Genomic DNA, 24289 nt, shown 5'->3' with positions numbered 1-24289 from the left:
CTTCATATATGTTTTGTATGGTTTTAACGAGGTTGTGTGGGATTTGCCTATTGTAAAGAAGGTGTACAACGTCTCTTAGCTGCACACCGTCGAACGCTTTTTCTAAATCAATAAAACACATATACGCTGGTTTGTTATATTCGATTGATTTTTCTGTTATCTGTCTTATGTCAAAAACCGCGTCTGTGCATGATCTGCCCGATCTGAAACCTTACTGTTCATCTGCTAAGCATGTTAAGTCGTTAATTTTGGTTGTTATCACTTTTGTCGTAAGTTTTAGTGTGGTGCTTAGAAGATTTATGCCTCTATAGTTTTAGGGCAGCTTCTTATCTCCTCTTTTAAACATCAAGATAGTGGTGCTGGTTCGCCATTCATCGGATATCCTGTGTTGTAAAGAATTTTTTGAATCAGGGATGTTAGCTGCTGTATGAGACTTTGGCCACAATATTTAAGTAATTCGTTTGGGATATCATCTTGCCCTGGGCTCTTCCTATTCTTTAGCTTTCGAAGGGATGTAATTATATCGGCTGCCTCAATCTGTACGTTGTCGTTGGTCATTATTTCGGGTGTATTTAGTTCAACCTCTATTTCTTCTGATTTGTATAGTTCTGACAAGTAATCAATCCAGGATTCCCTTGCTATGTGATTTGTTTCAACTAACTCGTTAATCTCTTTTCTTTGCGTTCATATAAAGCGCGAAATTTGTTTTTGAAGTCCGTAGAAGTCACTCTCCATTCGTTTAGAGAAAATTTCCCAATGTTGGTTTTTTGTTTGTCTTACTAATGCTGTTGTCTCGTTTCGATTCGTCTATATGTTTCGAATGATTCTCGTGTGCGTAATGTTCTGTAGTTGAAGTATGCTATTTTTTTCTCTCTACATTTTTTTTTAAATTTCTGGGCAGAACCACGGAGTTTTATTTATTTTGGTGCTATTATTTCTTTTTATAGTCCGGGTACCTAAAGCTTCACATGCGGCCTCTTTGATGTTGTTCTTTAGTTTCTCCCAGGAGGTATTTATGCTATCCTCTGCGTTTATTGGGTTTACTTGGATTTTTTCTGTCAGTCTTTTCTCATATAGTTGTTTAATCGACAAGTCCCATAGAATGACTCCCTTTCTTGATTTGGTTTATTGTCTTCAGGTGAGTAAACTGACACTATATGCTGCTAAAATATTAAATACTGCTAAAAAATCATAAAAATAGGGCTAAAAATTACAAAAAATATAACACTTTAAATTTGACCAAAATTTTCCCCGTTGCGTTTTTTTTTGCATCTGAGTGTATATTCAAAAATAAACATTTTAATCAGACAAATATTGTTTCATTAATGTTTCATTTGCATTAAATTACCTAAAATGATATTTATTTAATTTTTTATGTAGGAAACGTATCTAGAAAAAAATCGAATTAAAAAGTAGTAAAATTGGAGTTGAAAGAGTTGAAGAAGTCTTGCAGCAAGGCCAAGATCAACGCCAATAAACCCTGCAAGGCCACGGCCAATGCTACCTACCTATTAGACTGCAAAACCAAGACCAAGAGCAAACGAGTATTGGCCTTGTATTTGCTCATCACTAGGGGGATTGGATAGATGATATTTTCATCTCATAAATGATATGTTAAATGACGTTTGGACGAGAAAACAAAACTTTGTGAAAAATGAAAAAAAAAAGAAATTTCTAGAAACAGAGAAAGATTGAGATATATTTAGTTAAGACTTAAAAAATAGAATTGTCTAGCTCCATAAGTAAAACATCACCAGGGCAATATGATTCCCTTGAGTATTTAATTGAAACAAAAACTAACAACAACAATTGTTTCGACAATAACAAAATAATTTTACATTATTTTTAGAATGTAATAAAAAAGTTATCCTTGCAGAAAATCATCAGTCAATCTGATAATCATATTATCAGATTCTGAATGTATTATTTTAGCTTTTATTGCGCCCTGTATAATAGAGTAGCCTTGACTAGAGACCCATATTTACGATCCCCAACCACTACATAACAACATTACTTGAAATACTCGCCATTACTCTTCAACAGTACATTCCCATTAGATATTTTTTACTTGGAAAAACATCGTTTAATAGTAATCATCAATTTTATTTCATACTTGATCTTTAATAGAATACATTTTTACGTTGTTCAATGAATAAAATTTATGTCTCGCCGTGTTTTCTCCTTATAATTTATCTCTAAAAACTCGGCAAATAAAGCGATGTTTTAATTCGATAGACGGTTAAATGGAATCAGGAAGTGCGATTTTTAAATGTCGCCTACGCACAAGCTGTCTCGTCAGAATCGAAGACTATTAAATACTCAACTGCACCAATGAACTGCAGAAGATCCAGGCATCTCAAGGTGAAAATTATGAATCTCTCTATACTTTCAATGTTTTATGAAAAACAAGACCAAAAACGTCGAAATAAGAAAAAGAGTTCATCTATCAGGTAAGTTGTGATTGCCATATGAATCATATTGTATTAGAGAGAGAAGAAAACGTCTCCGAAATGTATACCATGTGTACCATAACGTGGTATACTGATGTTTTCAAAACCAAAGCAGGGACAGGGAGAGGAGTATTTGGGCCGAAAACTAAATACTCCGAACCAATGGGCACCTACCCCAGTATCCTTCAGGCAGAAATTTACGCTATCGAAAGATACGTACAATTTATCTTAGATAGGAACTATCGAAAACAGGAAATTGCCATTCTATCCGATAGTCGAGCAGTAACCATCAATTCGAAGTTGATCAAAGAATGCCTAGAGAAGCTCAACAAATTAGGCAAAGAAAATAAAGGCCTCCTACTCTGGGTGCCTGCTCACCAAGAGATAGAAGGCAATGAAAAAGCAAATGATCTAGCTAGGAAACGAGCGAACACTCCACTAACTGGACCAGAACCATTCTATTTTCCAAACGGGAACCAACTGAAAGCGGAATTGAAGAATCTTGAAGACTCCATCCGTAACTTGAAATGGGTCTGCTTCAACGGTTTAAGACACTCGAAAAAGTTCCTCAGAACTTACGACCGAGAAAAATCAAAGGTTTTCCTTGATTCAAGTAAAAACAATCTTCGGATTGTCACGGGGTTTCTAACAGGACACTGTCTCCTCAACGAACATCTCAGTAGGCTGAAGGTGAGAAACAACTGCGAATGCAGATTCTGTGGGGAAAATGGGGAAACACCAGAACACCTTATCGCTGAGTGCGCCGAGACGACGACCATTGGTGCCATGAACTTTGGTTCGGCTGATGTCGAGGATTGGAGAGCTAGCCTCTGTGGAGCCGTCTCAGATACTGGCTTTTGTTAAAGTCCTGAGACTGTATGATGAGTTATATCTCGTTACACAATAGATCTGTAAGGTCGTGGTGATTAACTCCCCTCTTAAACGTTCTACGTTCTACACCATGTGTGGTCCAAATAACATAACATAGAGTTGTAAAAAGCCCAGATTGTCCACAGGGAACCTCATTGTAAAAAGCGTTCTAGGTCTCCACAGCATTGCAACTACTTGAAAATATCGGCTTGGCTGGACCCAACATTTCACGAATCAATAAATTGCTCTTCCATATGTTCAGTACTTTTAGGATTTGTATTAGTTTACACTTTCTTGATGAAGATCAGTACACCTGACCAATATTAAGGTATGGATAAGGTATTAATACATCAATACATCTGACCAAAACATTGTGCAAGTTAAATTAAAAAAAAATATCCGAAATTCTTTTAGATACTGAATCATTGTCTACCACATTCCAAGAAAAAATGTCATCATTATAAGCAGAAAGGACATTGCTGAGAACTACCAGCTTAAATGGCATCTGAAAAAATGGAACTAACAGCAGATAGGCAGATGTACCTACTACAAAAATTCACAAGGCAACATAGGTCTGTGGAAGAAAAAACTGTCTTTCAATGTTAGACACAATAGAATTACCTACTTAATAAAATATTAACTTACTAACTGCATATAAAATCTGGAAGTAATCTGAACGCAAAGCAACAAAGCCATTTGAATATCAAGCAACAAAATTTGTATGAAAAAAAAACAATGTTGTCGGTTAAGAAAATCGCTGTAGTTGTTGGTGCAGCTGATCTGCGAATGTTGTTGCATTTTCCAAAGAAAACGCTACGGAATATAAATTATTGAGGGAATGCATTTTTGTCGGTCAACTATCATGCGGCTGTGTTCTCTTCCTAAACAATAATTCTTACAACAATTCTGTCAATAGAAGAGACATTTATTCGTCGTGTGGCACATAATATAGACCGAATTATGGTATCTGATAGCTTCAAGTTGTATGGCTACGCAACTTTGTGGTTGCGATTTTATTATATACAGAGTGGTCGATTAGCGACGACGTCTAATATCGTCGTTGTTGACAAATATATGAAAAAACATGCGTTAAAATGATGTTGCATGGTTTTTAAGGGTACATATCCTAAACTATTTTAAAATTATATAAGGATTCTTGCCACTTAACTGCTGATATAGAAATTTAATTCTTAAGTGGCAAGAATCCTTATATAATTTTATTACCTATACAGGGTTGTTCACCACATACGACACGGAGTATTCTAGCTAAACGATCAGATTTTTACAAATTGTAAGTTTTGGGTTTTTTGATGGTCTATTAGAGCTACAATTTAAAAATATTTTTACAAGATACAGAGTGTCCCAAATAAGTAAAAAATCTCGTAAAAAATATTATAGTTTTATTTTTTTAAATGGAACACCCTGTATATTATTCTATTTTTGGATTCTACGATTGAAATAAAGGTAAATTTTATTAAGATTTATCACACTTAAACCTTACCGTTTTTGAAATATTTTCAATTTTATGAAATTGCAGTAAAAATTTTAATGCTTTATTTCTCCTAGGGTATCAAAGTTTTTAATACTAAATATTTACTGAAGATTATTTATTGATCAGATATTGTGTTGCAATAATAAAAATTTTACTACCTTATACAGAGTGTCCAAAAATTTATATTAAATAATTACTAGCTTTAAACGGCAATAACTTGTTTCATTTAAATGGAACACCCTATATATTTTACGTGAATCAGATGCACAATGTAATTGTCTATCAAATTGTATTATACCATTTTTTACCCATCTCTTCAAGTTTTCGTAGAAATTGCATTTTGTTATAATTTAGACCTCATTTATCACTATACCCATGGAATATTGACATTTCAGATTTTTTTATAGCACCATAATATGTACAAAATATGCAGGTGGTAAATATTGCATGCCCATTGGCATACAAAAAAACTATTTAAATCTTTGTAAAAGAGTATGCCAATTAAATATACCACCATTATTTCCTACCAAAAACACCAAAAATTAGTTAATTACATACTTTTAAATTGTTTTAATTAATAAATTATTCTAAATAAATGTGGATTTGGCTCAGAAATCAATATAATAATAAGTTATGAAAATGAATGTCTCTGTTTTTATAAATAAGCATTCGTCAATAAATGAAATAAAATTTATAAGGTGTTACTTTTTACCACACTGTGTAATACACACACAAAATTCAGTTTTTAGTATTTGGAACAATTATTACTACAACGTAAACAGTCAATTAATGTAGTTTGAATACTGGGATCATATTAATTGGTCCTCTTTAACAAAAAATATTTAAACAGTTTTTTTTTTATTTTTTAATTAAATAAGCGAACTATATCAACAATATTAGTATATGTACCCTTTGAAAATTTGTTACATCTTTAAAAATAAGCTAAAATGTCAATATTCCATGGGTATAGTGATAAATGAGGTCTAAACTATAAGAAAATGCATTTTCTATGAAAACTTGAAGAGATGGGTAAAAAATGAAACAATACAATTTGATAGACAATTACATTATGTATCTGATTCACGTAAAATATATAGGGTGTTCCATTTAAATTAAACAAGTTATTACCGTTTAAAGCTAGTAATTATTTAATAAAAAATTTTGGACACTCTGTATTAGGTCGTAAAATTTTTATTATTGTAACACAATATATGACCAATAAATAATCTTCAGTAAATATTTAGTATTAAAAACTTTTATACCCTTGGAGAAATAAAGCCTTAAATTTTTTTCTGCAATTTCATAAAATTGAAAATATTTCAAAAACGGTAAGGTTTAAATGTGATAAACCTTAATCAAATTTACCTTTATTTCAATCGTAGAATTCAAAAATAGAATAATATACAGGCTGTTCTATTTAAAAAAATACAACTATAATATTTTTTACTTATTTGGGACACTCTGTACCTTGTAAAAATATTTTTAAATTGTAGCTTTAATAGTCCTTCAACGAACCCAAAACTTACAATTTGTAAAAATCTAATCGTTTAGCTACAAAACTCCGTGTCGTATGTGGTGAACAACCCTGTATACCTATACTGTAAGAAATTTGTTTTCTAAACTATTTTGTTATATACAGGGCGTCTGTGGTTCTCTCCTTAATCAATCTGTCTGTCTTTTTGATACCTCAACTCAACGTGATCTTGTTAACAGAAGAGGAAGAAAGGGGAGGGTTCATGGGTTCTTGATGACATTTTCATGCAGATCGGGCGTAATTTTGAATTTTTTTATAGTGAAACGGTATTATACTTTTGTCCGGTGTTTTCCTACAGTATTTTTCAGGCTGCCGCGGAAATATCAGTTAGATCCAGAACTTAATATCTTACTACAAACTGTGCACAATAAGTCCTAAGTTTACAGTATTCAAGGCACAAAAGTTTTCATAATATACAGGGTCTTTCACGTTTGTTACACCCAACTTTATTGAATTCACCTTGTTTATTAAAGATGTTTTAAGATCTAATTTAAATACAAAAAATTGAATGTTCCAACTTAAGATTATTTTCAACTTTTTCAAGTTTTCTTTCTTTCTAAAATATTTTCCACTTTCTTAGACTTCTGGGTTTATCAAAAAGTGTCCCATAAATAGCTTATTTAAAATTTAACACCCCCTACTTTACCTGAAATTATGAACCTTTTGTTTTCAAACTCCACAAAAGTATTTATTTTTGCGACGTGATTGACAATATAAAAAAGTCATTTTAACACCTAAGCCTAAAAATAAAGCACTTTGATAAAGCAATTAAGCCTCGACTGTATGTCAAATGTACAGGGTGGCGCCTCTCATACGCCGCGGTGGCTCCAAGGAGAACGACAGTTTGTATTGAAATTAAATTTTGTGAGCATATCTGGGTTAATTCAGAGCACTTTTTAAAAACATAGAGAGCTTTACAGGGTGTCCCCAAAAAAAGTTACATATCAAAATTTTATTTTTTGTAATGGAACACCCTATATATTGATTTTCGGATTCTAGGAGAAAATTAAAGGTGAGTTTTATAAGAGAAGTATATGACTAAAATGTAAGGTTTTTGACATATTTAACATTTTCTAGAAATAAAGAACAATTTTTAAATTACAATAAAAGCTACCTAAATTGGAATTAACCCGGTATAACCTAATATTTAGTTAAACTAACTATTGCACTTTAAATCAAATTAGAAGTTAATCCAAAAAGTTATAAGAGTGAGACAAAATTAATATTGAACATTGGTCACCGTTAAAAGCATGTACTCTTTTTTTTTAAATGCAACACCCAGTGTGATATTCAGTGGAGAATTCATGTCTCTTCAAAATACTATGAAGGTTGCCTACCCCTCAAACAAAGAGTTTTCTAGATATTTTCATTTACATGATTTGATCTGAGTAGATCTTTATTATTTGATAAAATCTAGGTGGCTGTGATATGTCTGACGTTACTTCAACATAGCTGTTTAATTAGTCCAACTTTAACAACCAGTTATCATTTTGTGTCAATTAAAACAAAAAAAATTCTCAGAAATTTGCCTAAAATGCAAACTTTGCCTACATCAGAGAGAATTGATATGATTCTATTAGTTGGTGAATGCAGTGTGCGCATTCACCAATTAATAGAATACTTAGATGCTCATGATTTTGTCTAGTCTGGGTGTTTTTATGGGGATATGTTAAAGACACTATTTACAAAACTCGACCGGCTATTGTCGACGACATGAGACAAATTATTCTAGCTGCTTTTCGAGGTTGAACTCCACATATGCCTTTTAAAATGAAAAGATCCTTTTGAAAAGACAATCATTTTATGCAGTTTGGAAAGGAAACATTTTGAGAATTTGAATTCTAACTAATTTTTGTCACATAATTATAGGTTTATATCTAGTTTTAATTCTGTAATAATTAAAATATGTTTTAAACGTGTATCTTTTTTTATTACCGTTGAGTATTTTACTCTACAACAACCCTAGATTTTTTCAAATAATAAAGATCTACTGATGCAAAATCATAAAAATTAAAATATCTAGGAAAATCTTCATCTGAAAGGTAGGCAACCTTAATAATATTTTGAAGATATATAAATTCCCTATTAAACACCGGAAAAATGTACTGGGCAACCCATTTAAAATAAAGGAGTAACTTGCTTTTAAAAGTGACCAATATCCAATATTAATTTTGTCTCACCCTGTATAACTTTTCGTGTCAAATTTCAATTTAGTTTAACATACAATGGTTACTGTAATTAAATATCAGGCTATACAAGGTCAACTAAAATTTAAAGGTAGCTGTTATCGAAATTTAAAATTTACTCTTCATTTTCACTAAATATGAAATATGTCAAAATTCTTAGATTTTGGGTATATGCTTCTTTAATAAAACTCGCCCTTATTTTTTTCCTAGAACCCGAAAATCAATTAATATATAGGGTGTTCCATTAGAAAAAAAAACAACTTTGATGTGTAACTTTTTCTGGGGACATAATTCAATATATTTTTATAAAATGCTTTCAGTTAAGCTACATATGCTGCCAAAATTTCATTTGGATATAAACTACCGTTCTCCTTGGAGCTTCCGCGGCGTATGAGAGGCGCCACCCTGTACAGCCTCTCCACATAAAGTGTCATTTTTATTCCTAGTAAAACAATATACTATCGTTTATCCTACGTAAGTATAGCTGTTTTGAAATAATTAAAATATTATATAAAAAATTACCTTTTAAAGATAATATTGCAAAGATAAGTAAACCTACTTCAGAATCAATGCAATTTTTTTCAGATGTTTATATTGCTTGTCTTTTAGAAAATGTTTTAAACATATATTGCGATAATGTAGCATTAAGCAGGGATATATCTGCGATCACCATTATGGTTCACTGGTTTAGTGTAGCGTTTTAAGAAATGCAACAATAATTTCTTCTTTATGTGCCCTGCCCGGTTCTCCGAACGTTGGCGATCACTGCAGAGAGCGCAACTCTATCTTCTGCCAGTCTGAAAAGCTCACCAGCCCCAGACACTCCCGTCCACTGTCTGATATTCCTCAGCCATGACATCTGCCTTCTGCCGACTCCTCGTTTGCCCTCTATTTTTCCTTTTAGAATAAGTTGTAAGAGATGATACTTTTCTCCCCGCAACACATGTCCTAGGTAGGAAATCTTGCGACATTTTATCGTTGTTAGCAGCTGTCGTTCTGTTCTTGCTCGCCGAAGGACTTCTTCGTTGGTCAGCATATCGGTCCAGGAGACTCGCAGCATTCTTCGATGAATCCACATCTCCAATGCCTCCAGTCTATTAAGCATGACAGCTTTCAAAGTCCAGCTCTCAACTCCATAGAGAAGGACGGACCAAACGTAACACCTGACCATACGTTGTCGCAGTTTGAGATTTAGGTCTTTGTTGCAGAATAGGGATCTCATCCTTTTAAACGTTGTTCTTGCTATTTCAATACGGGATTTGATTTCAATGTCGGGTTCCAGGCTCTCCGTGATTATGCTGCCCAGATACTTAAACTGATTTACTCGTTCAATCGCGGAACCGTTGAGGCTGAGTTGTGCATTTACATGTCGTTCTCTGCTGAACACCATAAATTTCGTCTTGCTGGTGTTTATGTTTAGTCCCAGATCTACTCCAGTTGAGCTTATTTTATCAATCAGATGTTGGAGCCCCTCCATACTATCGCAGATAATCAGAGTGTCATCTGCATATCTAATTGTATTCAAGAGAACACCGTTAACTTTTATTCCATGTTCGGTGCCCTCCAAGGCCTCTTTAAATATTTTATCCGAATATAGGTTGAATAAGAGGGGCGAGAGGACACAACCCTGGCGAACTCCTCTCTGGATTTCTAAGCTAGAAGTTTTTATTGATCCAGTACGAACCTCAGCTGTTTGACCCCAATAGAGGTTTTCAATCAATCTGATATCTTTGCTGTCTAGTTGGATTTGTCGCAGTATTTCCATTAGCTTTGAGTGGCGCACCCTGTCGAAGGCTTTTTCATAATCAATAAAGCATGCGAAGACATCTTTCCGTTGGTCGCGACATTTTTGAAGTAGGACATTGGCTCCAAAAAGGGCCTCTCGTGTTCCAAACGCATTTCTGAATCCCATCTGGGCGTCGTCCATATCGAATTCGCACTTCCGTCGTATCCTGGCATGAATAATACGTAGAAAGGTCTTCAGTAGGTGGCTCATGAGGCTAATTAGTCGATAGTCGCCGCATTTTTTAGGACGAGTTTTTTTAGGGATTGTCACAAATGTTGAGTTTAGCCAGTCTTTTGGTATCACTCCGGTGTTATATATTGTGTTAAATAAGTTTGTGATTAGTCCTATGTTGTTCCCCTCAATAAGCTTTAAGACCTCTATTGGAATCCCGTCGGGACCAGGAGCCCTTCTGGTCTGCGCCGTTGAAATAGCATGGATCACCTCCGCCTGGAGTATTTCTGGTCCGTCAACAATATCCTGGGCGTCGGGCAGGGGTGGTCTCTCGTCCCTGAAAAGATCATCTATATATTGCTCCCAGGTGGCTTTTACTTCATCTTCCTTAATGATAGGCTGATCTAATCCATCAAAAAGTGACAAGGAATGTTGTTTCCTGTTGATTCCAGCTATCTCTTTAATTTTTTTGTGCATTTGGTGGGTGTTGTGTCTGCTTTCAAGATCTTCCATTTCTCTGCATTTATCCCTCATCCAGCGTTCTTTTGCCTTCTTAATTTCTGCTTTTATGGTCCTGTTCATTTGGTTATATTCCTCCTTGTTATTCTTAACCAATCTTCGTCTCTCCATCAGGTTCAATATGTCATCAGTCATCCACCTGCTCTTCTTGAGTCTTTTGGCTGGTTGTAAGTTTTTGGAACATACCCCGGTAAGAATACACTTTAGCTCCTCCCAAAGGGGTTGCACTTGTGGGCAATTTTTGTGTGCCACTTTGGCCAATTCGCTGTTGAGTTCTTGTCGCAAGTGCTCTCTTACTCGTGGATCCTCTAATTTTGACATATCTAACAGGTTGTCTTTTGGATTACTTTTAGTAACCTTTAACTTTAACTTGAGGTTCGCCACCAACGGGACATGATCGGATTCCGCGTCAGATCCTGGGTAGGTTTGACACTTTTTATACAGTTTCTAAAGCGTTTATTGATGAGAATATAATCGATTTGGTTTCTTACAGGTTCTTGAGTGTCACTTTCAGCGGGTGATATCCATGTGTAAAGACGCCTTTTAGGAAGTTTAAACCAAGTGTTCGTAATGACCATGTCTTTCTCTTGACAAAACTCAAACAGTCTATACAATAATTTACAACAATAATTTACATAACGAAAATGCATGTATATTTATTCTTGGTGATTTTAATGTAGATTTTCTAGTCAGTAATAGAAATTATCAATCTCTATTATCGGTCATGCGGTCATATAATCTGCACTATGCTATTACCGAACCCACAAGAATATGCAAAAACAGTTCTACCTGTATCGATAACATAATTACCAATTTTAGTGAAAATTATAAAACTTTTGTATTGCACACTAAGACCTCCGATCATACTGCACAAAAAATTGAATTTATATCGGAACATAAAGATAAAAAAAGAGAACAAGTTCGAATATTCAGTCAAAAAAATAAAGCATTGTTTAAGTCATCCTTAACAGAAATATCATGGGATACAATTTATAAGCTGCCACCTTCGCATGTAAATAAAGAATGGGACTTATTTCTAAAAATTGTTTTAACACATTTTAACAAATGTTTTCCTTTAGTAGAGAAAAGAAAAATGACACCCAAAAACAACATTATAAAGAGTGAAGCAACTATAAAATGTAAAAAAGAACTCGATATATTATATATGTTAAGAGAAACAAATCAAAGTTATTCGCAAATTTATAACACATAGGTATGTGGCCGCCAGGTACTGAAATAGTCACTGCCAATTCTTTTACAAGACCTTTAAAGTTATCACCGCCAGCACCAGGTACTTCGTCCACAGGCTCTAAACAAATTTTATCAAACACTGTTAACATCCAAAGTCTACCACCTTGCTCTGACTCGACATTCATAAATATACCGAGGGAGGTCAAATCTGCTAAGATTTGTTCTGACAAGGAGGCTATTGCTGTATGTAAGTCTCTTGGGCTGAAAAATGTGGAAATTGTTGTGGAAGAAAGTGCGAGGAGGGATGGTGGGCTGCATATGGACCCGTTGACTTCGCCTGTGGTTCGGATGACGCAGAATTCGGATGAGGCAAATGGGCGTTATTTGCTTGCTAGGCTGAGGGACCCTTCCATATTAAAGCCTTTAGACTCTTCCTTCTTTATTCATTTTTGAATCCGTTTGCTTAATCCGCAAGCACATATCTGCTATTCCCGAAAGGCCATCTCATAACTATCCACTTAGGAATGCAGAGCACGATTTTTATCTGCCAACCCCGAGCTCAGACCTAGTTAAGCGTTCAATACTGTACAATGCCAAAAAAATGTACAATATCTGCCTTTGAATATCATATCGCTTTCATTCTTTCCCGCATTTCGCAATGCTTTAAAATCATACCTACTGGAGAGAGCCCTATATGCGGTAAACGACTTTTTTGTTGATGTTTAATTATGAACAATTTTGTATTTTAAAATTTTGATCATCTCACACATTGGTCAAAGGTCAAGTATTTAATAATCTATAACTATAAAATTATATCTATTTACTGCGTACTGTTCTAAAATTGTCCATGTATATTCTTTTTGTAATTTTAAAGACTTAAATTTTTTTGAATTGTATTATTTGTATTGTGTATTTTTTGTTGTTTGTATTTTTTTGTGATTTTGTTGTTTGTGAGTGCTTTGTCGATGAAGCTGTTTTGGCTTTTTGCACAATAAAGCGTTGTTTGTTGTTGTTGTTTGATATCGAAAACTATCGCCCAATAAGCACATTATCGTCATTTTCAAAAATTTTTGAAAAAATTATGTGCAACAGAATATTAAATTTTATGTTCCGAACAGGACAATTAAATAACGTACAGCATGGGTACTTAGAAAAAAAAATCCACCGTTACAGCTTTGTTTAATTTCTGAAATGAAATATTGAAATCTTTAGAACAAAATGATATTCCCTTGGGCTTATTTCTTGATTTGTCTAAGGCATATGACACTCTGAATTATGATATTTTATTGATAAAATTGCAATACTATGGATTTCGAGATTTTACACTTAAATGGTTCGAATCGTATTTGTCAAATAGAAAGCAAGTAGTGATCCTAAAAAACTGTAACGGTGTCAAATCTGAAAGTGACGATATAACTCTAGGAATACCTCAGGGAAGTGTAATCGGTCCAATTTTATTCTTAGTGTACACAATGATATATTAGAAATAACAGAAAATATTAATTATTGTAACATAGTGACATATGCTGACGATACAAATCTCCTCATTAAAGCAAAAAATATGCCAGAGTTGTTAGATAGATCAAGAGAAATTATAGACAATGCAAACATTTGGTTTAACAAAAATCAGCTTATTTTGAACAAAACTAAAACTAAAATTATTTTCTTTCAAACGAAGCGCACGAATATACAAGAATCTGATATTATTCTTACAGACGATACACATTTAACACCAGAAAACAACGTAAAATTTTTAGGATTATATCTAGACAAAAATCTTTCATGGAGTTTACATGTTAAACATGTTGCTCAGAAAATCTCTAGATCGGTCTACAACCTGCGCATATTAAAAAGATATTTAGACTTTAAAACTTTAAAAAGTGTATACCACGCCATATTTGAGAGTAACATCAGGTATGGAATGGTAATTACGGAAGTACAAATGAACTACATAAAATATTTTTAGTTCAGAAAAAAGCCCTACGCGTTATGTTAGGCATGAAAATTAGGGAATCATGTAGAAATAAGTTTAAAGAGAATAACATACTAACAGTGACAGCTATTTTAATTCAGGAGTGCACTTTATTTTTCTTTAAAAATAAAAAACCTATTTAACATTGATAAGGCACAGATAGTATATAACACCAGTCATTCTGATTATAATGATCCAGTCCACAGGCTTAAATTAACAGAATTTGGACCATATTATTATTGTTTGAAATTATTTAATAACCTACCCGATTATATGAAACAAATAGATAATATCGTGCCTTTCAAAAATCATTTTTATACATTTTTAATAGATTTGGAACCATATAATTTAAAGGATTACCTATCTGTAAATTAATGTAAATTAATCATAAAACTTGGTTAAGTTATTTTTGTTTTTGACTCTGTTTCGTTTTATGTTATTTAACCATAGATTTAGGAAGAACAGATATCACATTTTGCATTTTAACCCGATCAAACAATCGGAGGTTGACTACGTACTGTAAAAACCAACTGAGATAGAGAAGGCGACATTGCCACATCTCAAATTTGCGCCTATCTACTTAGTTTGATTTGCAGAAAAGGTGACTTTAAAACCTTCACTGGATATCAATAAATCTCAATTTCTTAATTAAATTAATAGTTTATTTTTAAAGAAGCATGCGTAATAATATGTTATTAACCAGAGGATATATGCGTTACTATTAAAGGACATGTTTACTGTTTAATGTGCTGAAACGTCTAGAACTATTGGCAACGTTGCTGCTAGTCTTCCAGAATGAAATGAGCCGTCCGTCCCACCACCCCTCGCGACGGCCTTTGGTCCATTATAGCGTACTACGTTTAGCTTACGGTGTGTTTGAAGTCGGAATCAAGTCCGAAGTGAACTTTTCAGTGTTTTTCAGTAGTTTTTGCTTTTGTTCAACGTACTTTTGAATCTGCGAATTTTCAATATGGTACGACAGTGTCAAATGTGTGGAAAAATAAGCTCAAATTACCCGAATTTGTCTTTTCACAGGTAGGTATTGTTTCTGCCGCGCCGTAATCGCCGTACATAGGCGTCCCACAAGGGAGCCTCTCACAATTAAAATAATTTCTAATTATATTTGTTGAATTTTGAGCTATTAAAACAAGAACGTAGTAGCCGGTAATTGAATTATAATTCGTCTCAATTATTACTTAACTGATTAGTAGATCATAACAAATTTGAATATAAACGTTGCATTTGAAACTTTATTATAAGCCAGAAAGTGACATTTTCTTTTTCTTAAAATTGCGTCATATTTTGGTCATTATATACGATATTCTAAAGGAATTTTGCTCAACAAATAAACAAAGGTGTTTACCCGCCCTTTTTTTACATTTTATTGCATTATTATATCTGCCCCTTCGGCCTCGTTTAAACAATTTTTTACCACCGTACCTTTTTTTTTAGAATGGGACGAACTGTAAATAATTCTTAGGCTACTAGTTTTATACATACCTATATACAGAGTGACCCAGGCCTCCAAAAAAGCTTTTTACCTATTACGTTTTTGGTTTGTAATTTTATTTCAATTTTTTACATAAGATGGGGCCATTGTAACGCACATTTTCAAAATATTTTGTCAACATACAGGGGTGATTCTCGAGGTGATTCAAACCGCAATACATATGCTTAATACAGTTCATGAAGATTGGGACATTTAACTAAAATTTGATTGTCTGATGAAGCTACCTTTAAAAAGTAATGGATTTGCAAAATAAACGTAATATTCATTATTATGCGACAGAAATCCCATACTGTACTTACTGCACACAGATTTGATACTTTTAATGATAAATGCCTTCTATTGAGAGACTAAAAGGTAATTGCCTCGTATCAGAGCCATCATAATACAAGAAGAAAACCGAAAGTCAAATCTTATTATTGTCTTATATTTTCAAAAAAAAAACACAATTTTCTCATTAAATATTGATTTTAGGTATAGGAAGTTATTAATAATACAAGATTAAACAACTATTACACAGTACTTTACGGGAAGCTATCGATTGCGAACTAACTAAATCGTTACTAATTACTAATTTTAAAAATTTCTTTTTAAGATCAAAAAAGGTAAAACTAAAACCTAAATTATCATTTGAGATTAAACGGGAAGTTCTAAATAATGTTGCCTATTCTAAACAAGAAAAATTTATTTATAAGTTTTATAACATCTCTAATTAAATTTCGACGAAAATATTTCTGTTTACTGTAGGTAATTTTCTCAGGGAAAATACGTAAATAAAAATGACTTTTTAAGTCAAAAAAGTCAAAAGGACAAGTTATTCTAAAAAAGGACAGGTGGCAACCCTAGGTATTTCTGGAATGGAAATTTAATGGCAAATCTACAACTTTAGTTTGAAAATATGTTCCGGCCACCTATGTTTACAAAAACGTCTAAAATGTGCTTTACCATTGCCTCCATATTCTGAAAAAAAAAATTGAAAGAAAAGTCACCAACCACAAACCTAATATAGAACTGTTTCGGAAGCCTGAGTCACCCTGTAAATATTCAAAAGTAACTGAAAGTTTATATAGAATTAACTGAAAGTTTAAATTGAAAATCGACATTGGAGCGATTTTCGAAAACTACCTACTAACGTTTCAACATAAGTATATGTGGGATATTAATTATATTATTATATTAGACCTTATAACAAAACTCATCTGACGAAAAAGTGTTAATGTAGTATATTAATATGGAGTAAACATTTTACTAATTACTTTACTTTTACTTTACTAATTAAATTCGTCCCAAAAAACGATACGCCACTGGCCATGAGAACAATCCAAATGCGCCTAGTTGCCGGGGTCGGAAATTTTAGACTTCTCTGTCTCTTCTGTCTTTGTTTGACACATTGGAATGTTTGATACACTACCAACGAGTATTTATGAATGAGATGTTCGGTCTATATTTATAATGTCTTTGTATTTAACATACTTTTGAAATAAAGATTATTTATTTATTTATTTATTTATTTAATTTAACGAAAAAAAAGACCACTGAGGGACTTCCCGCTCTATTAGCAGAATCTGTTTTTAATTACCTTTCGTGTTCCTGCATTCGAGCGCCACCGCTCTTCTGACATCACGCCGTAACTGTAAAAAACGCACTCCAAACCGCGACCTATGTGTTTAATCAAAAATTATCTGCGAGAAACCGCTAGCTGTCCTCATTTTCCGCTTTATTACGGCTTGACCGCGCGGCGAAATACCACTTCTAACCGTTTTTTTTTCGTATCATTAGGTTTACACCGAACGGAAATGGATTTCTGTCGGTCACGGTGAATATTTCGTTTCCTAGGAAGCGCCATCGTTCGCAAATAGAATAAACGTAGTTTTTTTCCATAACGTAAGAAGGTAATGGAGAGTTTTTAAGTTATCTGCACGTTTAAGCCGTCATATCTTATTGTGAATTCCTCAGTAGCTCAGTAGATTGAAGCTAAGAAACAACTGCGAATGCAGATTCTGTGAGGAAAATGGGGAAACACCAGAACACCTCATCACTGAGTGCGCCGAGACGACAACCATTTGTGTCATAAACTTTGGTGCGACAGATATAGGAGATGGAGAACTTCTTCTTCTTCTTCTTAAAGTGCCAAGCAGATTCCTGCGTAGGCGACCGTCCATTTGCATCCTGTCAGATTTCTCTATTTAAAGCAGCATTTTGGAGAGACATAAAGTCATGTATTCCCGTCCATTGTCGAATGTTCCTGAGCCATGAAAGTTTTTTTCTTCCTATTCCCCTTTTTCCTTCGATTTTTCCTTGTAGGATAAGACGTTGGAATTCATAACGAGGACCACGCAGGATGTGTCCCAAATAAGACGTCTTTCTTTTCTTAATGGCGTCGAATAGTTCACGGCTAGTCAGACCGGCTTTTCCAAGGACTTCTTCATTTCTTACCAGGTCTGTCCAAGGGATTCTAAACATTCTTCTAAGAGTCCACATTTCAAATGCCTCCAGTCTGTTTATCGAGGTTACTTTAAGAGTCCAGGCTTCGACACCATACAACAAGACGGACCAGACATAACATTTAACCATTCTATATCTGAGTTGAAAGCTGAGATCATTATTCGTTAGGAATTTTTTAAGTTTAAGAAAAGTTGATCGAGCTTGTTCAATTCTGCTTCTGATCTCGACTTCTGGATCCCATCTGTTTGTAACGAGGCAGCCTAGGTATTTAAATTTAGTGACTTCCTCTATTAGAATGCCGTTTAGATATAAAGGGGTGGCAGGGATGTTATTTTTGCTAACCACCATAAACTTGGTCTTCTTTGAGTTAATTTTTAGGCCCAGGTGCTCACTTTTCTCCTGAACCATATGCAGAAGTGCTTGAAGGTCGTCAGCGTTGTCTGCCAAGATTACTGTGTCATCGGCATATCTAATATTATTGATTGGGATGCCATTTACTCTTATACCAATTGTACACATTGACATTACCTCGGCAAACGCTCTTTCTACATACAGGTTAAATAGCATAGGTGAGAGAATACAGCCCTGCCTTACCCCTTTCTTTATTTCAATGTCTTCGGTGGTTTTAAAATTTTGAAGCCTTACTTCGGCAGTTTGGTTCCAGTACAGGTTAGCTATTATTCTGATATCTTTATTGTCTAGTCCTAGGTCTTGCATGTATCTTATCAACAGGTCATGTTTCACATTGTCGAACGCTTTTTCGTAGTCAATGAACACCATGAATACATCCCTTCCCCGGTCGAGGCTGTTCTGGATGAGTGTTTGTAGACTAAATATAGCTTCTCTCGTGCCAAACCCATTTTTAAATCCAAACTGACTGTACCCACTGGCTGCTTCACATTTTTTGTATAGCCTAGTATGTAGGATGCGTAAAAAGAGTTTTATGGAGAACTAACCTCTGTAAAACCGTCTCAGAGACAGGCTTAGTGTCATTAGTGTCAAAGAGTGTATGAGCCCTGAGAGTGTATGATGAGTTATTGAGTTATGTTTTTCAACTAACTTTTTCAACCACTCAAGAAATATTTTTAAACGGTTTTTATACGGACCCGTACGGTATTTATTTATTTGGGTCAAAATTAGAAATTGAAATTTAAGTACCTTCCTGTTGTCAGATTGATCTGAAATTTGGTACACACCTTTAGTTCCGATGACAATACAATATAGTAATATCAATAACATTGTAAATCTAAGATGGCCGCCGGTACAAAATGGATTTCATATTTTTCCACAACCCCCTCAATATGGGTATCAAATGAAAGGGCTGCACTAGTAGAATACTGTGATTATGACAAAATTTAAAATCCAAGATGGACGTCGTTACAAAATGGCGTATTAGGTGAGGGCATGAGTAGTCGTGTCCAGAACAGTTGTGTAAAAAATTAACGTTAAATTGCGTTTTTTTTTATTCTCTATAATAATATCAATGTTAAAATAAATATAAATAATAAAATATTAACAAATAGGTATTTTAAATATAATTAATTATTATAATTTATATTTTATTGTTATAATTAATTGTTATATATATTAATTTATATAATAATGAATTAAATAGAACGAGGAATATTCGGTAGGCATTTCCGTTAAATGGTAAAAACTAGAAAATAAAAAATCGGTAAAAAAACTTTTAAGTTAAACGGTTTTATCTTATGTGCACTGAAAACTAGAAAATAATAAGAACAATTAGGTATTTTGAACTTCTAGTTCAGAAACATTTTAGTACTAGGCAGAATAACTTTTAGGCATATTAGACTAAAATAAAAACGTGGGGCCATTAACTATTGCTGTAATACTTTCTTCTATACTAAGTGTGGATTGCATCGACTTACTATAATCGTAACTGGAGATTTTGACAATCAATAACCAGCCGTGGCGGCTTCACCAGCGAACGCCGAGCTCATGATCTACCAAAGTATAAAGATATGCTATGCCATAGGTAGGATTTCAGAGGGGCCCCACGTTTTTATTTTAGTCTAATATGCCTAAAAGCTATTCTGCCTAGTACTAAAATATTTCTGAACTAGAAGTTCAAAATACCTAATTGTTATTATTATTTTCTAGTTTTCAGTGCACATAAGATAAAACCGTATAACTTAAAAGTTTTTTTTTACCGATTTTTTAAATTTAAATTGACAGGTGACGTTTTTAATTTAAATTGACAGGTGACATATTTCATGATTAGGTGATTCTTATAACAGTTTTTATGTGATGTATTTCATTTTAATCCAAATTCAAGTAGAAGACAGTCTCTTGACAGATGGTATTCCATACCGGTGTTGCCAAATTTATATTTAAAGGATAATTTTTAATAATTTTTTATTAAGAATGTCATTAATTTGAGCATGTAGTAACTACTGACTCATCCTAACTACCTATTTATATTATTATAAATTATTTTGATTATAAACTAACATTGCCTTTTATTTATCTTCATTAAATTGTTAAATGATTATAATAGATCCGGCAACAATGTACAAACTTTCCCGTTATTAGTTTATTTAAGTACAATGCGCTTGTATGTCGTATAAGGTAAACGGAATAGGTTTAGAGGGCTTAAAACACCCTAAGCACACATAAAACAATTTTCACTAGCAATACCACTAGAGGTCGAATTATTTCCGGAAATTTTTTCGATTTCATGAATACTATGGGTGACACCCAAACCTAAAAACTATTTCAGTTTTGAAGCTGTCAAGCGGTACGACTTAAAAAAATGTTTCGCTTCGGTCAAGAAACATACATCAACAGATTCAGTTTGTCTTGTCACCAATGGATTCTTAGCCTATAAACTGTTGATTTCTAGTGATTGTAGTAGCTCAAAAGTGTCATTTTAGGACCTAAAATATTATATTCTTTCATTTTATAGTTACTTGGGCTTACTACAAGTGGTAGAAAATCATAATTTAAAAGGTTTTTCATGAACAGATTTACAGCCCGTCACAGTTTTAGCAGCAATTTAGATCTTTAAATTGTTGACTTCTACTCGTTGTAGTTGTAACGAAATATCATCTCAAGACACAACACAATATATTCTTTAATTTTACATAAGTTTTGAGTAACTACAAGTGGTAGGAAATTGCTTTTTTATTAGCTTTTCATAAACGCTTTATATATATATTAATCGGTTTAAAACGTTCTACGTCTTCCGATGCCATCTCTCCATGCCTGTCTGTCTCTCCATGCACCGTCTCCGAGAGATCTTTCCTCCATAAACGTGTCAATCCCTTCCTGCCAACTTCTTCTCGGTCTACCCGGTTTTCTTCTTCCTGCAGGTTTCCAGTTTATAATTTGCTTTGGGATTCTTATTTCTGCCATTCTTTGGACATGCCCGTACCATATGAGTTGACTGTTCTTTATGTCGTCCTCTATCGTATGTTTAACTTCCATAATCTCTCTTATGCGTTCATTAGTTATTCGCTCGAGTCTTGATTTGCCTGCTGATCTTCTCCAAAAATCCATCTCTGTAGCTTCCAGCATTCGTTTTGTTGTTTCCTTAATTGGCCAGACTTCACAGCTGAACGTGGTTATACTCTTTATGATGGTATTGTATATTAAAGTTTTGTTCTTGTTGTTTATGCTTCTGTCCCACAGTATTCCATTCAATACCGTGATAGTATTCCTTCCAAGTTGGTTTCGTTCTTTAATTGCTGTATCCAACAGTCCATCATTTGTGATTTGCATACCCAAATATTTGTATTTTGTGCAGCACTAAATTTTCTTCCCTTCTTCTAGCATTAGATCTTGTTGTTCTCCTCCGATACACATATATTCTGTTTGTTAGTATTGATCTCGAGTTCCCATTTCTGATATTCTTCTATAAGCTTACGTGTCATATAATTTATGTCATCGTAATCTTGTGCTATGATCACCTGATCGTCCGCGAAGCAAAGTGTGTAGAGCATGTTATCCCCATGTTTCTACATTTTTGCTTCCAACCTTTGAGAACTTGTTCGAGATATATCTTGAACAGTGTTGGTGAAATACAGCACCCTTGTTTCAGACCTTTGGTTACATTAAATCCTGTTGTTAACTTTTTGCCGACTTTTATTCTAGTTTTTGATTGTTTATATAATGATTTTACTGCTTTTATTAGCTCCACGTTTATATTGGGTTTTTCCATAGCTTCCCAAAGTCTCGCAAGGGGAACGCTGTCGTATGCCTTCTGCTGGTCCACGAACACAAGATGTAGCTCATGGTTTAGATTGCTCTTTTTACTTATTACTTGAGTGACTGTAAATAAGTGGTCCACCGTCGATCTTCCGGCTCTAAATCCTGCTTGTTCTTCAGCTTCTATTTCTTGGTATTCGTTTACGATTCTATTTCTCAATTTTTTTCCATATATTCTACTCACGGTGGCTGTTACTGATATTCCCCTGTAGTTTTCGCACTTAGTACGATCTCCCTTTTTGTATATGGTTGATAGGTAAACCTCATTCCATTCTTGTGGTACATCCGTTCCGTTTATGCAGTCCTGGAATATTTTCCTTAAGTGTTCGTACAGTTTTTTCGGTCCTGATTTAATTAACTCTGCCGGTATATTTCCCGGTCCGGGTGCTTTACGATTTTTTAGTGAGGTACATGCCTTAATTACTTCGTCCATTGATATTCTAATCGGGGATCCCATTGTTCTTATATTTGTCGTCACGGCAAGGCAGTCCATAAATTCGACTCTATTTTCCGTCATAAGATTTTCCATGTATTCTTCCCATTTTTGTGGTGTAATCGGGGAGATGATTTCTTTGCCTTTTCGCTTTCTGACATTTTTTATAAATTTCCAACTTTCTGTGCTTCTTCTACCTCCTATATATGTGTTTAGTTGAGTACACTTCTTTTCCCATATCAGATTTCTCTTCTGGCATATTTCTCTTCGTACTTTAGCTTGGGCTTTTTTATATATTAGTTTGTCTTCGATCTTCTTGGTGCTCAAGTATTTTGTATATTTGCGTCTTTTATCCTCTATAATATCCTGTATATCCGTGTCCTACCAGTAAGGCTTCCTTTTCCTTTCATTATTGTCGATTGTACCCAGGACCTCAGAAGCTGCTTTGTGTATGCATTCCTTGATATAATAATAATGTTTTTCCAGAGTTTCGAAAGGTTGTTGTTGTAATTTTTCCTCTAATCTTTTTCTGTATAACATTTGCACGCTGGGTCCTCGAGCGCTGTTAAGTTGTACCTTCTCTCTTCAATTTCTTTCGTTACATTTTCTATTTCTTTATATTCTATTTTTTCTCGTTTATATGGTAGAAATATTTTCGCTTTTAGGAGGTGGTGGTCGCTACCGCATATCGCCCCTCTATATACCCTTACGTCTTGAATCTGTAGTTTTGTTTTTTGTTTAGTAATTACGTAATCTATGATAGATCTTAATTTTTTTGTGCCTTGTATCCACGTATATTTGTGTATGTTACGGTGTTGATAAAATCCATTGAGAATTCTTAAGTTATTCTGTTTGCACATGTCAATTAGTCTTTCTCCATTGTTATTGAGCGTCTCTTCTCCATATTTTCCTATAGTAACATCATTATCACTTTTTCCGGTGCGGCTATTTAAGTCCCCCAACAAAAATATTTCTCTCGTTTTTCCGGTTTTTATAATCTCATCATTCAACTGTTGGAAGAATGTATCTTTTGAAGCTGTTGGTGAATCATCATTTACTGCGTATACTCCAATGATTGTTAATCTATATCCTCGAATATTCATATTAATCTTAATAATTCTTTCGCTGATTCCTTCCCAGGTTGTAATGTATTTTCTATATTTCCGATGTATCAAAATAGCCACTCCCTGGCCCGCTCTCTTTTCTTTTGGAACGCCGCTATAAAAGTAATCATACATTCCTAAGTTCTCTGATCCTTGACTTTTTAACTTAAACGCTTTATTGGTATAGAATTCATAACAAGCGCGCAGCGTTAGCAAGCGTCAATCATAAAAGGCTGTGATTATCGTATTTTGACAGTTCAAAATATCAGAAAAACGCGCGTTTTGTTGTAATAAAGAATATTGTGCAGCTTGAAAAACCAACAAAATTCTTTGTTTTAAAAATGAATCGGTTTGAAAATCATACTATGTGCAAAATATGCGTGAAATTGTCTGAAGAAAATCA

At 33.9% G+C, this 24289-nt stretch overlaps 1 protein-coding gene across 1 annotated transcript in view; it reads right to left on the bottom strand.

Moving 5' to 3' along the window:
* Positions 1–24289, bottom strand: part of LOC115891708 (putative aminopeptidase W07G4.4) — a 149816-nt gene that overhangs the window by 14027 nt on the left and 111500 nt on the right. The gene's annotated exons all lie outside the window — the stretch shown is intronic.

The sequence above is a fragment of the Sitophilus oryzae genome, unplaced genomic scaffold (genome assembly GCF_002938485.1).
Source record: "Sitophilus oryzae breed Bouriz unplaced genomic scaffold, Soryzae_2.0 scaffold_1190_pilon_pilon, whole genome shotgun sequence".
In the NCBI taxonomy this organism is placed as follows: domain Eukaryota; kingdom Metazoa; phylum Arthropoda; class Insecta; order Coleoptera; family Curculionidae; genus Sitophilus; species Sitophilus oryzae.
Note: the sequence above shows the minus strand (reverse complement) of the source record. Positions and strands in the feature narration are given on the sequence as shown.